A 13,417-nucleotide genomic window follows, 5' to 3' on the forward strand; every position below is an offset into this window, starting at 1 on the left:
ACGGGAATGGATATTGTGATCGCAGCTTGTCTTGGCCGGGCAGCTGGCTCTGCCAGAGTCTGGCCGTCTCAATGACCAGGCTGTGTTCGCCCGGCCTGCACAGTGTAAATGCTTCCCTTTGTTTGGTATTTTTCCCCGTGACCAGGTGTCTGCCAGAAAACGCTCTCATCCGCTCACTCTGAGCCAGTTCAAGTGGCCTTTTTGCATGTTTTTGTGTATATTATGTTTCTAACGTGTGGTCTGACTTTGTTTTCCTGTCTCATAATTTAGTTTGCTTTGGTGTTTCGCTTTTTTCAAAGGCATCTTTCTGTTAGTGGAACAGGAAAGCTCTCAGATGTTGATGCTGGTGCAGGCAGTGGTTTTTTCTGGCCTTCTGGATCTCTGAATGTCAGTACTTGTAACGATAGACAGGTTCATCACTTTTTGAAATAACTCTACACCATCACTACACTTCTTTGTACATTATCTAAAAGCCTAACAGCCTCATTCTGCCTAATGGCCTAATTCTGTGATAATTCCAAGTTGTAGCTTTGAGCTGCTTGGATACAGCCAGCAGAGTGCATTATTTGTAGTTGCATTTTTTTTCTATTGTGCAGCATAAAATATCATACAGAAAGATCTGTGTTCCATGGAACCATTTTCAATAGGTTGATTTTTCTGGAACTAGATAAATTTCAGCGACATGTGAGGTGTTTCCTCCTTTGTATCCTGCTTTGTCAGTTGCCACACCAACGCCGGCCATGTCTACGTCATCAGGCTCTATGCGGCGTATGTTTATTCACTCATGTTTGGTTAGAGCGCTTTTATTTGAGACAGTCAGCGAAGAAAAGAAATGAATGTACAAGGTGAGAAAGGTGAAAATCCTCCAAACACGGGCCATAGATTCTGTTATGCCGTGGCCTTAGCTGCACAACGTTACTCTTTGTTACATTCTCATCCTCATTAAGCTGTACTGGAACTACTGACGTATGGCACCTTGTTAAATCGGTACAGCCGCTGTGCTCTGCCACGCTGCCGAATCCACAGCGCCGAGAACGTACGTACATTATCTTCTTCTCGCTTCCTGCTTCAAAGATTTTTTTGCATTGTACTTCCTAGGTATTGTTTCACTTTCGTTTCCATGGAAACAGCTATTGGTTTAGGCAAGATATGTGGTCAGCACGGGCAGGCCGTGGTTAGGGCGTGATGGGAACGAGGAGCTGTGCATGCTCGGTGAACGGCGATCAGGAAGAAATCGTCAAGGAGTATGTAAACGCGGTGGTACATAAGAAATCGCTTGACTTTGGCTGACTTGAATACTTAATGGAAACTGGTACATTTTCCATTACAGAATGTTGAATATTTGATATGTTTAAATAGTCTGTACTTTTTCTGTCTTGGCACAATTGTGACAATCACATAACTCCGCGTCTGTGCCTTTTATTAATGAACGATGGCTTTTGCTCCAGTCTCATCCCTTCCCTCTTAAAGTACACAGTCCAGGTATGACATCTTCATTCACTGACCACAGGCCAATTGTGCGTTTATTTACACACGTCCATGTACTGCGGATTTTTCCTCCCAGACCAAACCTAGCCTAGGGATCTTATTAATTGGGTTATTTGATTGAATTTATGTTTAGTCATAGAATCTTGTGCTGGAGTGGGTCATTTTGACATTTTCGTTATGCATTTTGTTCTGGAGCACATCCTAAGCAAGTAGAATGTCATATGGACTTTGGAATGCTTGTCATCCCCATCTAGCACACCTTTTATTGCCACACAAAGCAATACCCTCTCCTTTCTTCTTTCAACAAGTATTAGGCAGAAGTATTTTCTACATTTTTTTTTTAATTATGTTTTTTGCAAAGTTGTTTTGCTTAGGATAAACTCCAGATCTTTTTTTTTTTTTTTTTTTGGTTCAAAGGGACGGAGCAAGTTTAAACTCTCGACTCTCTCATCTAGAAAAAATACAAGGTAAAAATAAAATATAATATGTATTACAGGTATCCCCGTTAGACTGACCTTATTTGTTTCTGGAAACAGTCCGTATACCAAGAGTCTCTTAACTGGGATGTCCTTTCCCATTATTTTAAATGGGGAAAAAGTGATGCATTCCTGGGCTTTATGGACACGCCCAAATATTTCTACCAACACCCTCCAAATACTTAGAAACAATCTGAAGAAATAGTAATCAAAACTTTAGGATTATGAGATATTAAACATAATCAAGAAGGAAATTAACGAAGACTAAATTAGGGCATAAATTTTACTTTTATTTAACTACTGTACTGTAAGTACACGTAAACATATAAAAGACACACACACACACACACACACACACACACACACACGCACATCATCTGAAACCTCTTGTCCCATACAGGGTCGCGGGGAGCCGGAGCCTAACCCGGCAACACAGGGCGTAAGGCTGGAGGGGAAGGGGACACACCCAGGACGGGAAGCCAGTCCGTCGCAAGGCACCCCAAGCGGGACTCGAAGACATATACAGTACATTTATATTTACATTTATTCATTTAGCAGACACCTTTATCCAAAGTGATGTACATCTCAGAGAACAGTACAAAACATTACATTGCGCTAATAGAATGAGAGATTTGTATGCAGACAGTGATTCTAGAATACATTCATTTTGTCCTTTTTTCCACCACATGAGCCAGTTTACATCACATGAGTAGCCTCATCCCTATAATGCTATTCCATTATTAAACAAATTATTAAAATTATTAAACATAGCAAACACTTATACATTTTTAGCCCTTTCAAGATCAGGGAGATCTTAATGTAATGCATAAATTGTACTTTTGCTGAGATGTACGTCACTTTGGACAAAAGCGTCTGCTACAATGAATAAATGTAAATGTAAAGGTAAGTGAGTCAGAAGGAGTGAATTTTTAGACCCCTTGTAAATCTAGAGGGGTACTTGAACAAAAAAATGTAAAGACAATATACACTTCTCAAAACTGTTATAAAAGAACTTGAAAAACATTGCAAAATTAAGAAAAGGTTATGTATTATACTCATCATATAACGAATTGTTGAAAAGTCTGTGCTTGATCGGCTCATGACTCTAAATTATTGTTGAAAAGTCTGTTCCTGATTGGTTCACGACTTCTACATCATTATTGAAAAGTCTGAGCCTGATTGGGTCACAACTTCTACACCATTGTTGAAAAGTCTGTCCCTGATTGGTTCACGATTTCTACATGATTGTTGAAATGTCTGAGCCTGATCGGCTCACAACTTCTGCATCATTGTTGAAAAATCTGCGCCTCATTGGCTCGCAACTTCTACATTATCAGGGAAAAGTCTCCCCAAGCACTGAAAAAAGTACCTGATACTGAGAGCAGTTGGTCCATATACTGAACATAGGTGTAACTTTTCAAACCCCGCTCCATATACCGGGATATATCTGTACTGTAGTATGACATTAGTTTAGACAGGGAATCAAATGAGTAATGTCAAAAGAGCAGCTGAGGTTAGCAATTTTTGAAAACTTTTTTGAGGTTTCTTTAGTTTTAAGTTGTAATTCTTGACTTAGTAGATATTAGTGCTCTTTTGAAATACTGTTGAATAGAGGAAACCCAGAACAGTGATATGAAAGCCAAATCACAGCAATAGTGACTGCAGTTTGGCTTGGACCAAAGGAGCTGTCACTGTATAAAAAAACTGATAACTGCAACTATGAGCAGAAGTTGCAAAACAACTGTGTGTAATGGAAACACATTGAAATTCCTAAGATTACCTTTACCTTGTGCTTCCTTTGCTTCCTCAGACTATGCACAACTGAGGAAAAGGTGCATTTCTCATTTCACCTCTCTTCTTTTTCCTCTGTTTTTTTTTTTTTTTAGTTTGTGGAAGTTACATAGAAAAAAAGCACAGGAAATAACTCTATATTTGTTGACAACAGTGCTGCTAGTGGAACTTCCACCGTGGCCCGACTCACATTTACGATAAAGCGAATGCTTGTTAATTGATTTGCAAACAAAATGGTATCATTCTGAATGGAAGCTACTTTTGTCTATGTGTCTAACATCATGGAAACTCCCACGTTGTTAATGTGTGGCATTATGTACTCGGATAATAAGACAGGGCATGACTGGAATAAACTTGTTTCCTTTATTATTATGACCCTGAATGCCAGATTCTGCCCCATGATCCTGGATTTTCCTGGGGTGTCATGTATTGAGTCAGTTCTGCCCAATAAACAGAATGAAATGTACATGGAACGGTTGCAGGAACATGGAATGTGTGAACTGACCGGCTGGAATATCCGCTTCATTCAGACAGTCTGGAGGAAATTCAGTTTCACAATGTTTGGATCAAGTCAATGCTGCTTTCATTACATCAGCAAAGGAGTGGTCTGACAACCCCGTGACCAAATTCCTCAGTTGATATATGCTCCTCAAAATTACCTGCATTACTCTCTGAGTTATTAATATTTCATGTCATGGTCACATGTTTCCCTTGTTTGTATCTGTAGGCAGTCCATCGGGGTGCTCACGTGGCAGCCAGCGTGTCGCTTACAGGTGTTTTCCTCACATCTAATATGATAAGAAGCAGCTTGTTTGCTTTTCTCTTTGTTACCATTGATTTTATTTTCAGCTCGAATTTTTTCCATTTCTAGTCATCTTTCAGTGTATTTTGTTAAAGGTCCAGTTTAACTTTGTTGCAGTACATCCTAAGCTAATAAGGTCGTTCAGATAAAATAGTTTGCCCAGCAATTGTTTTTATTTTATTAAGGCTTTTTTACGTATTTATCAGAGCCCTCCGCACACAGAACCTTATAGTTCTGCTCAGGATAAACTTCAGAATGAACTTATTTGCCTCTATCAGGGGAAATTTTGGGTTTTGACAGCACATTGACAGCAACCCTTGAGAAAAATGCGCCAGTCAGTCGCTGCTGTGGGCTGCTCTGGCCCAGCGTGACCGAGCAAAACGCAAACTGAGATGGGTACTGGATGCAGACACTGAAGCGCGGCCTGAGGGCAGCTGCCATCAGCCTCTGTGTGTGTGTGTGTGAGACGTTGCTTTCCATCTGTCTGTCTGCCATCACCTACCCTGTCAGAATTTTTTTAAAATTTAATTAAACTGGAAGTTCCACTTTGCTTTGTCAACACGATGTCTTTGCATATACATTTTAGTTAAAGAGGAACAACAGAAAATGACAACATTAGACCTTTTAATTATATTTCCACCTACATAACATTCTAATTTGTGGGCTCAGAGTGACTCAGAATTCTCATAGCATAGTACATAATTGGATAAAAAGCTGTATCCATTCTCATGCCACTGCAAAATCATAAAGAGGACCATTGTTTGCTCTCAGAGTTGGTAACTTCAGAAGCACAGCTTGTGATAAACTAATCAGGTCATTTAGTTCCCGCTTTCTAGCTGCCACCGAGCAGCAGCTAAGTAGGCTAGATGGCACAAAAAGTGTGCATGAAGTTCATGAATTTATTTAACAGCTTATTATGAATGTTGATACTAACTAAACACTTGTTTGCTCTGGAAGTCAAACTAATAATTTGAATGAAAGGTTTACATTTTAAGCTAAGTGCTACCTAAGCTACCTAACAATGTTAACTGTACTAACATGATGCCCACAATCCTTTTGTGACCTCTCCAGCACCTTGCCAACACCCTTCCCCTCGTCAAGCTCTCGACTCACAACACTGTAGGGCCAATGTTCGACGTCTGTATATCTTATAACCTTCTTGGGAAGCTCTTGTCTGTGCAGAGCAAAACAGAGCAAGTGTCAGGATGATGAGGATGAAGGTGGTGATCATCAGGATGATGTACTGTCTGGCAGGAGCTGAAGACAGGGGTTGGCTGTGATGTTTCAGTTTTGGCAGCACTGGCATTGCTCTGAGTTATTGTTTTAGTCTGAGTGCTGAGGATCTGGCCAGGGTGAACCTTGCAATCGCTCAGAAACAATGCTGAGGATCTGCAGGATCTCCATATGAGGTCTGCAATATCATCCCTGCTCCTGAGTGTACCACCTTGTGGTAGCTCTGATGACTCCTTTTTTGTTGAACTTCGTTTGAAAAAAGTGTGTTTTGTGTGTGTGAGAGGGGGTGCGGTGATGCAGTGGGTTGGACCGGGTCCTGCTCTCTGGTGGGTCTGGGGTTCGAGTCCTGCTTGGGGTGCCTCGCGGCAGACTGGCGTCCCATCCTGGGTGTGTACCCTCCCCCTCCGGCCTTACGCCCTCAGTTGCCGGGTAGGCTCCGGTTTCCCGCGACTCTGTGTGGGACGAGCGGTTCTGAAAATGTGTGTGTGTGTGTGTGTGTGTGTGTGTGTGTGTGTGTGTGTGTGTGTGTGAAGAGAGAAATGATTTTCGGATTTTGGCCTGGGGTTCAACTGCTTAGTAACTTAGCAACTCTGTGAGACATTTGGTATGTCCTATGCAATAAAGGATGTCCTATGCAATAAAGCATTACATTTTGATGTTTACTATAGAGGGGGGTATGGTGGTGCAGCAGTGCAGTGGTGCAGTGGCTTGAGCCAGGTCCTGCTCTCCAGTGGGTCTGGGGTTCGAGTCCCGCTTGGGGTGCCTTGCAACAGACTAATGTCCCGTTCTGGGTGTGTCCCCTCCCCCTCCAGCCTTATGCCCTCTGTTGCTGGATTAGGCACCGGCTCCCCGCGACCCTGTACGGGACGAGCGGTTCAGATGGTGTGTGTGTGTTTGCTATGGTATGTGTACACCAAATCTCAATGATTAATTGAGTTTTTTGTTACAGTTAGATGTCTCGCCTTTCTGGTTGTAGTCTTACATACTCACACACCAGCTGAAGCCACTTTTCCCAAGCGGGATCGCAGCAAACCGGAGCCTAACCCAGCAACATAGGGCGTAAGGATGGAGGGGGGCGGGAACGCACCCAGAACGGGATGCCAGTCTGTCGCAAGGCATCCCAAGCAGAACTCAAACCCCAGACCTGCCAGAAAGTGGGACCCGGCGAATCCTGCTGCGCCACCGTGCCACTGCAACCCCCGATTTACATGCTCTGAATTCAAAATTACTTTAAAATTCGGTTCACCAGGAACCCTTTTGTAACAGGATATGCATGAGAATTTTACACAAGAACCTGAAAAAATGCTGTAATACTTAAAAATATACAATTACAGAAGTAAAGTCTTCACAGAAGAGTTTGCTAAAGCAAAATGGGTCAAGTTGAGTGCATTCTCTGTTTTTAAGACAGATTTTGACAGTTTGCCATATTGCTAATATTAGCTTCTCATATGAAGGAATGCATTCAGTTCAGTAATAAGTCGGAAGCATTAAAAACAAATATTGTCACCATATCTTAGTCTTCTCCGCAACCTTGATCAGTACAAGTGGTTATTGAAAATGGATGGATGGATTCAGACTGCTGCAGGTGAAATGTCAAATATTCATTTTGGTGTTATTTTGCCTGGAATCAGCCTTTTCTTAAACAATCTATCAAAGGTAATTATAGTCATTATTACATGTTATCATGTAGCTCAAGGCAAATCAAAATACGTGCAGTAAGTTGCAGAAGCAAAGTTATTGAGGCCAAACAGCAGGCCTTATAAGGGGAAAGTTGAGGAACTGCAGTGAGGAACACTATTCTGGCAGGAGGAAATAAATAGATAAAAACCATTTCTGTAATGTAGGCCTCTGCATACATTATGTAAAGAAAATGCCATGCAATGGCAATGCCTATTTCCATGCTGTTTAAACTGAATTTCAGCACAAACATGTCTGCTGAGTGTTGCTTTTAAAGGCAATGGCATATATGAAGCTAAGACAAGAACACATTCATTGTTCAGGGAAAGGCATGCTGTAGCTACTTATAACCAGTTTGTGTCCCCTCTTCCACCGTCTCCAGTGGCTCGTTCTTGAGCCCTGTCCATCTACATCTCAAATTTACTATGTCTCATTTGGAAATTCTTATAAGTTTCTTTAAAAACTATATTACAACGTTCTTTGAGTTCAGGGAGGTTAATACTGCACATTGTCATGTCTGGTTCCGGAAGGAAGCGGCGGATCCAAGTGCAGAGCGGTATACATGGTGTATTCAGGGAAATCCAAGAGAGGTGGTCAAAGAACAGGCAATTAGTCTTCGAGGTGCAAACGTTGTTACAGGGAGAATCCAAAGGGCGAGGTCGGTACACAGGCAAGAGGTCGATGATCATAAAGGTGCAGGATCATGGGAACAAGGGACGGGATCGGGGAAGGCATTAGGGAACAGGAATTAGAAGAGCTAGGAGGTCGCAAACAACAAGGCTGAACAAGGTTCCGCATCAGCTGCTGGTCTGACGCAGTCTTTTATGCCCCAGTGTGCGCTGCCTCCCAGGTGTTCCGTGTTGGCTCGAAGGTGTGGGCATGGCAGTACCCCCCCAGGAGCAGCCCCTAACACTTGAGGGCGACCAGGGGGACAGCTCCGAGGCCGGGGCGCGGGCCAATCCGGATGATTCCTGTGGAAGTCGGTGATGAGGCTCGGATCCAGGATGTCTCGTGCCGCCACCCAGCAACGTTCCTCTGGCCCGTATCCTTCCCAATCTACCAGATACTGAAGGACCCCTCCGTGGCGCCGGGAATCCAGGAGCGCCACCGTCAGGCAGGAGTATCGGGGCCGGCAGCGCTGTTGCTGGTTGGTGTAATGAGGTGGCCAAGGGCTTGAGGAAGGACATGTGGAACATTGGATGTGTTCGTAGATGTTGGGGCAGTTGCAGGTGATACAAGAGCGGGGTTATGCTGCGGGTAATCTTGAAGGGTCCAATGTACTTTGGGTTGAGTTTCTTCAACATGTAGGGTCCTTGGAGACTCCAGGTTGATAACCATACCCTCTGTCCTGGTGTGAGGGAGAGGGGCCGCCGATCTCGATTGGCTTGATGCTTGATTCGGGTTTGAGATTCTAGGAGGTGTCGACTTACAGGTGCCCATACCTCGCTGCTGGTCCGGTACCAGGTGTCCACAGCAGGCACATCGCTGGATCCCGGTTGCCAGGGGAACAGTGGTGGCTGGTACCCTAAGATGCACTGGAATGGGGAAGCACCTGTAGAGGTATGGGTCAGCGTATTGTGGGCATATTCTGTCCACGGAAGATATTGAACCCAGTGATTTGAGTGTTCAAGGCAGTAGCTTCTGAGGAGCCGACCGATATCTTGTTGTAGCCATTCTACCTGCCCATTGGCTTGAGGATAGTATCCCGATATCATACTCACCGTGACCCCGAGTTTTTTCCAAAAAGCCCTCCAGACACGAGATATGAACGAGGACCCCGGTCGGACACTATGTCTTCGGGTATGCCGTAGAGCCGAAATACATGATGAAACAGCAGCTCTGCGGTCTCCAAGGCGGAGGGGAGCTTGGGCAGAGGAATCAAGCGACAGCCCTTGGAAAACCGATCTATTACAGTCAATATGGTGGTCTTACTGTCGGACGGAGGGAGGTCCACCAAGAAATCTAACGCTATGTGTGTCCAGGGACGGTTGGGCACTGGCAGAGGTTCCAGGAGCCCTGCTGGTCTCTGATTTGAAGCCTTGGACTGAGCACAGACCGGACAAGCTCAGACGTAGTCCTGTATGTCCTCCCGGAGGGACGGCCACCAGTAGAGCTGCTGTATTCTTGCCTGGGTCTTCCCAAACCACGGGTGTCCCGCAGCTGGATGGTCATGGGCCCATTGTAGGAGCGTAGTTCTCAGACCTGGGGGGACGTATTGTTTTCCGGAAGGTTTACCTGGTGGTTCGGGGTCCGCTTTTTGTGCTTGGGTGAGGTCCTGGGTGAAGTCCCACTGAACTGGTGCTACGAAGCAGGATCTGGGCAGGATGTAGTCTGGATTTGGAACATCCTGTGTTTCATCATGGTGTCGTGAAAGGGCGTCCACTTTGATGTTTCTAGGACCTGGTCGGTAAGTGACAGTAAAGTTGAATCGAGAAAAGAACAATGCCCACCTGGCCTGATGTGTGTTGAGGTGCTGTGCTGTCTGCAGATATTGTAAATTCTTATGATCTGTAAGTACCAAAAAAGAGTTTGTGCCCTTCCAACCAATGTCACCACTCTTCTAGGGCTAACTTGATTGCTAGCAGTTCTCTATTCCCTATGTCGTAGTTTCGTTCGGCATCAGACAGTTTCCTGGAAAAAAAGGCACATGGATACAGCTTCGCGGGCATACCTTGCCTCTGTGAGAGAACAGTGCCTACCCTTGACTCCGAGGCATCCACCTCAACCATGAATGGCAACTCCGGGTCCGGTTGATGCAGGATGGGGGCTGTAGAAAACTTATGCTTGAGGGTCTTGAAGGCTCGTTGGGCTTCTTGGTTCCACAGGAGACGAGGGGTTTTACTTGCTGTAAGCGCTGTCAATGGGGTGACGATCGTGCTGAAGTTCCTGATGAACCGGCGGTAAAAATTCGAGAACCTCAAAAACCGCTGGAGAGCCTTAGTGGTGGTGAGGCGAGGCCATTGCTGGATGGTCTGGACTTTTCCGGGATCCATAGCAATGCCGTCTCGGGTGAGTATGAACCCCAAGAAGGAGACTTGCTCCTTTGGAATTCACACTTCTCCAACTTCACATATAATCTGTTCTGCAACAGTCGCTGGAGCACCTGTCTGATAGTCAGTACATGCCTGGCCATCGTATCAGAATAGATCAAGATATCGTCAAGGTATACAAGGATGCCATTGTTGATCATGTCCCCGACCACATGATTCACAAACGCCTGGAAGACGCTGGGTGCGTTTGCAAGGCCAAAAGGCATAACCAGGTACTGAAGGCATGACCCAGGGTGGTACTGAATGCAGTCTTCCATTCATCACCCTCCCGGATACGGACCAGATTGTATGCACTTCTCAGGTCTAGCTTCGTGAACCACTGCGCCTGCTGGATGTTCTCAAGGGAGGCCGTGATCAAAGGCAGGGGATGTGGTTATTTCACTCTAATGCTATTCAGCCCCCGATAGTCAATACATGGGCGTAGCCCCCCCATCTTTTTTTTTGATGAAAAAAAACCAGCAGACGCGGGGGACGTGGATGGACGTATGATTCCTGCTTCTAATGCTTCGGTGATATACTTCTGTAAGGCTATTTGCTCGGGTCTGAACAAGGGATAAATGCGACTGCGAGGAGCTGTGGTACCTGGCAGGAGGTCGATTGCACAGTCCCACGGGCGATGCGGTGGTAGCTCGGATGCTTGTCTTTTGCTGAAAATCTCGGCCAGATCCTGATACTCGGGGGGAACTAGCACCTGCGGGGCAGATTGTGAGCCTTCTATGGACGTAGCTCGGCAAGGTAATTTTAAGCATGTCCTCTCACATTGGGGTCCCCAAGCCACCAACTCCCTAGTACTCCACTGAAAAACAGGGTCATGGTGGGAGAGCCAGGGGAACCCTAGAATCAGGGGAAACTCCGGAGAAGTAATCAAATAAAATTGCAACATTTCTTGGTGACATACCCCCACACTCACGGTCACTAGTGCCGTCTGGTGGTCCATAAAACCTCGCCCTAGGGGCTGGCCATCCAGGGCTTTCACTTTGAGACACCTCTCAATGGGTTTGAAAGGGATGCTATGAGCCCAAGCAAAACCAACGTCCATGAAGCACCCTGCTGCTCCCGAATCGACCATGGCTTGAGTCTTTACCTGCCCTGAGCCCCATGACAACATAACGGGTACAGCAAGGCGGTTACAACAAAGGGTTCCACTCACCTTAGCCTCAGGGCAGACAGGGCACTGGAGACGGAAGTGACCGGGGTCGCCGCAGTAGAGACACAGGTGCTTTTGTAGTCTTTGCTGACGTTCTACAGAGGACAGGCGCCCATGCCCCAACCGCATCGGCTCTGCTTCCTCCTGAGCGGGACAGCATTTTTCTGGGGCAGGTTCTGAGACTGTTTCTTGGATTCTGATCTGGTGATTCAAGGCAACAGCGGTTTCTAAGAACCGATCTAGGGTCCATCTTTCTCCCCAGAACGCCATTTCTTTGCGGATGTGTGGGTTTAGACCGCCGCGAAAACCAGCTAACAAAGCTTTCTCGCCCCAACAGCTGCACTCCGCGAGGGTACGGAATTCTATGGCGTAATCTGCCACGGGTCGGTTACCTTGTTGTAAGTCCATAAGTTTTTCACTCAGATGTTCTTCTGGGTGAACCAGTCCAAAAACGGCAAGGAAATGGCTCTTGAACTGAGCATATGTGCTGGGTGAGTCATTTGTCCAGACTGCTATCGCCCTATCAAACGCTCTGCCCGTGAGCAGGGAGAGTATGTAGGTGATCCGGCTCTGTTCGGTGCTGTAAACAAGGGACATACTGGAAAAAAGGAGTTCGCATTGAAACAAGAAACCTGCACATTGAGCCGGGGTCCCGTCAAAGCTGCTGGGGGAGACAAGTGGAAAATGCGTGGTAGAGGCGGCGTTGTGTTCGGTGAGTCAGATGCTGCAGGACCGGCTGTGCGTTTCGCAATGGGCGGCGCGAGTGCTCGCGACGTGTTCAGCACACTTACCACTTCGTTGTAGGAGGTAATGAGTTTGTAGAGCGTCTGTTATATACCTTCCATGCGTGCTTCGCCAGAGTCCAACTCCGCCTGTAGACAGTTCAGCTCCGCTGGGTCCGTATTCGAGGTGGAACCTTCTGTCATGTCTGGTTCCGGAAGGAAGCGGCGGACCCAAGTGTAGAGCGGTATACGTGGTGTATTCAGGGATATCCAAGAGAGGTGGTCAAGGAACAGGCAATTAGTCTTCGAGGTGCAAACGTTGTTACAGGGAGAATCCAAAGGGCGAGGTCGGTACACAGGCAAGAGGTCGATGATCATAAAGGTGCAGGATCATGGGAACGAGGGACAGGATCGGGGAAGGCGTTAGGGAACAGGTATTAGAAGAGCTAGGAGGTCGCAAACAACAAGGCTGAACAAGGTTCCGCATCAGCTGCTGGTCTGACGCAGCCTTTTATGCCCCAGTGTGCGCTGCCTCCCAGGTGTTCCGTGTCGGCTCGAAGGTGTGGGCGTGGCACACATTTCCAGTAAAACTGTGTTCTTCAAATTTCCTCAAAAGAAAAAAATTCTCAGGCCAGTATGCTAATATCTGATGCATAAGTGATTCAAGCAAAAAACAAATTCTAACCTACTTGACACGTATAACGTAGGCCCAACTAAATATACTGACACGCTAAAGGAAGGGATGTGCTCCTGGATTTAAACCGGCCCAGTCACATGACTTCTCTGAGGCAGGGTTTAGAGTGTGTTGAGTGAGTACGATACTAGAGTAGAGCAGAGTAGTACAGTATAGTGCCATAGCATTGTAGTTACCGTTGTATGGTTCATTGATTAAGATGGTTTAGTTGGTTAAGATGGCTTAGTCTGGTCTATCAGTGATTTTTCCCGTAGCATAATTTGGAGTAGCTGTGAAAATACTGTATGGTGTTTTTAAAAAATTTTACAAGGAAATACTGGATAACATTCAAGAGGTC

The 13,417-nt window shown here is 45.7% G+C and overlaps 1 protein-coding gene across 3 annotated transcripts in view; it reads left to right on the top strand.

Moving 5' to 3' along the window:
• pip5k1bb (phosphatidylinositol-4-phosphate 5-kinase, type I, beta b) overlaps positions 1 to 13,417 on the top strand; it is a 55,410-nt gene that overhangs the window by 6,838 nt on the left and 35,155 nt on the right. The window contains exon 1 of one of the 3 annotated variants that reach the window (XM_018760060.2): positions 3,047 to 4,528. The exons of 1 other annotated variant lie outside the window; for it this stretch is intronic. The gene's annotated coding sequence lies outside the window, so the exon portion shown is untranslated. Of the gene's footprint in view, positions 1 to 3,046; positions 4,529 to 8,487; positions 8,510 to 13,417 lie in introns of those variants that run through there. One more of the 3 variants, XM_018760059.2, reaches the window with a different exon arrangement.

The sequence above is a fragment of the Scleropages formosus genome, chromosome 17 (assembly GCF_900964775.1).
Source record: "Scleropages formosus chromosome 17, fSclFor1.1, whole genome shotgun sequence".
Taxonomy (NCBI): domain Eukaryota; kingdom Metazoa; phylum Chordata; class Actinopteri; order Osteoglossiformes; family Osteoglossidae; genus Scleropages; species Scleropages formosus.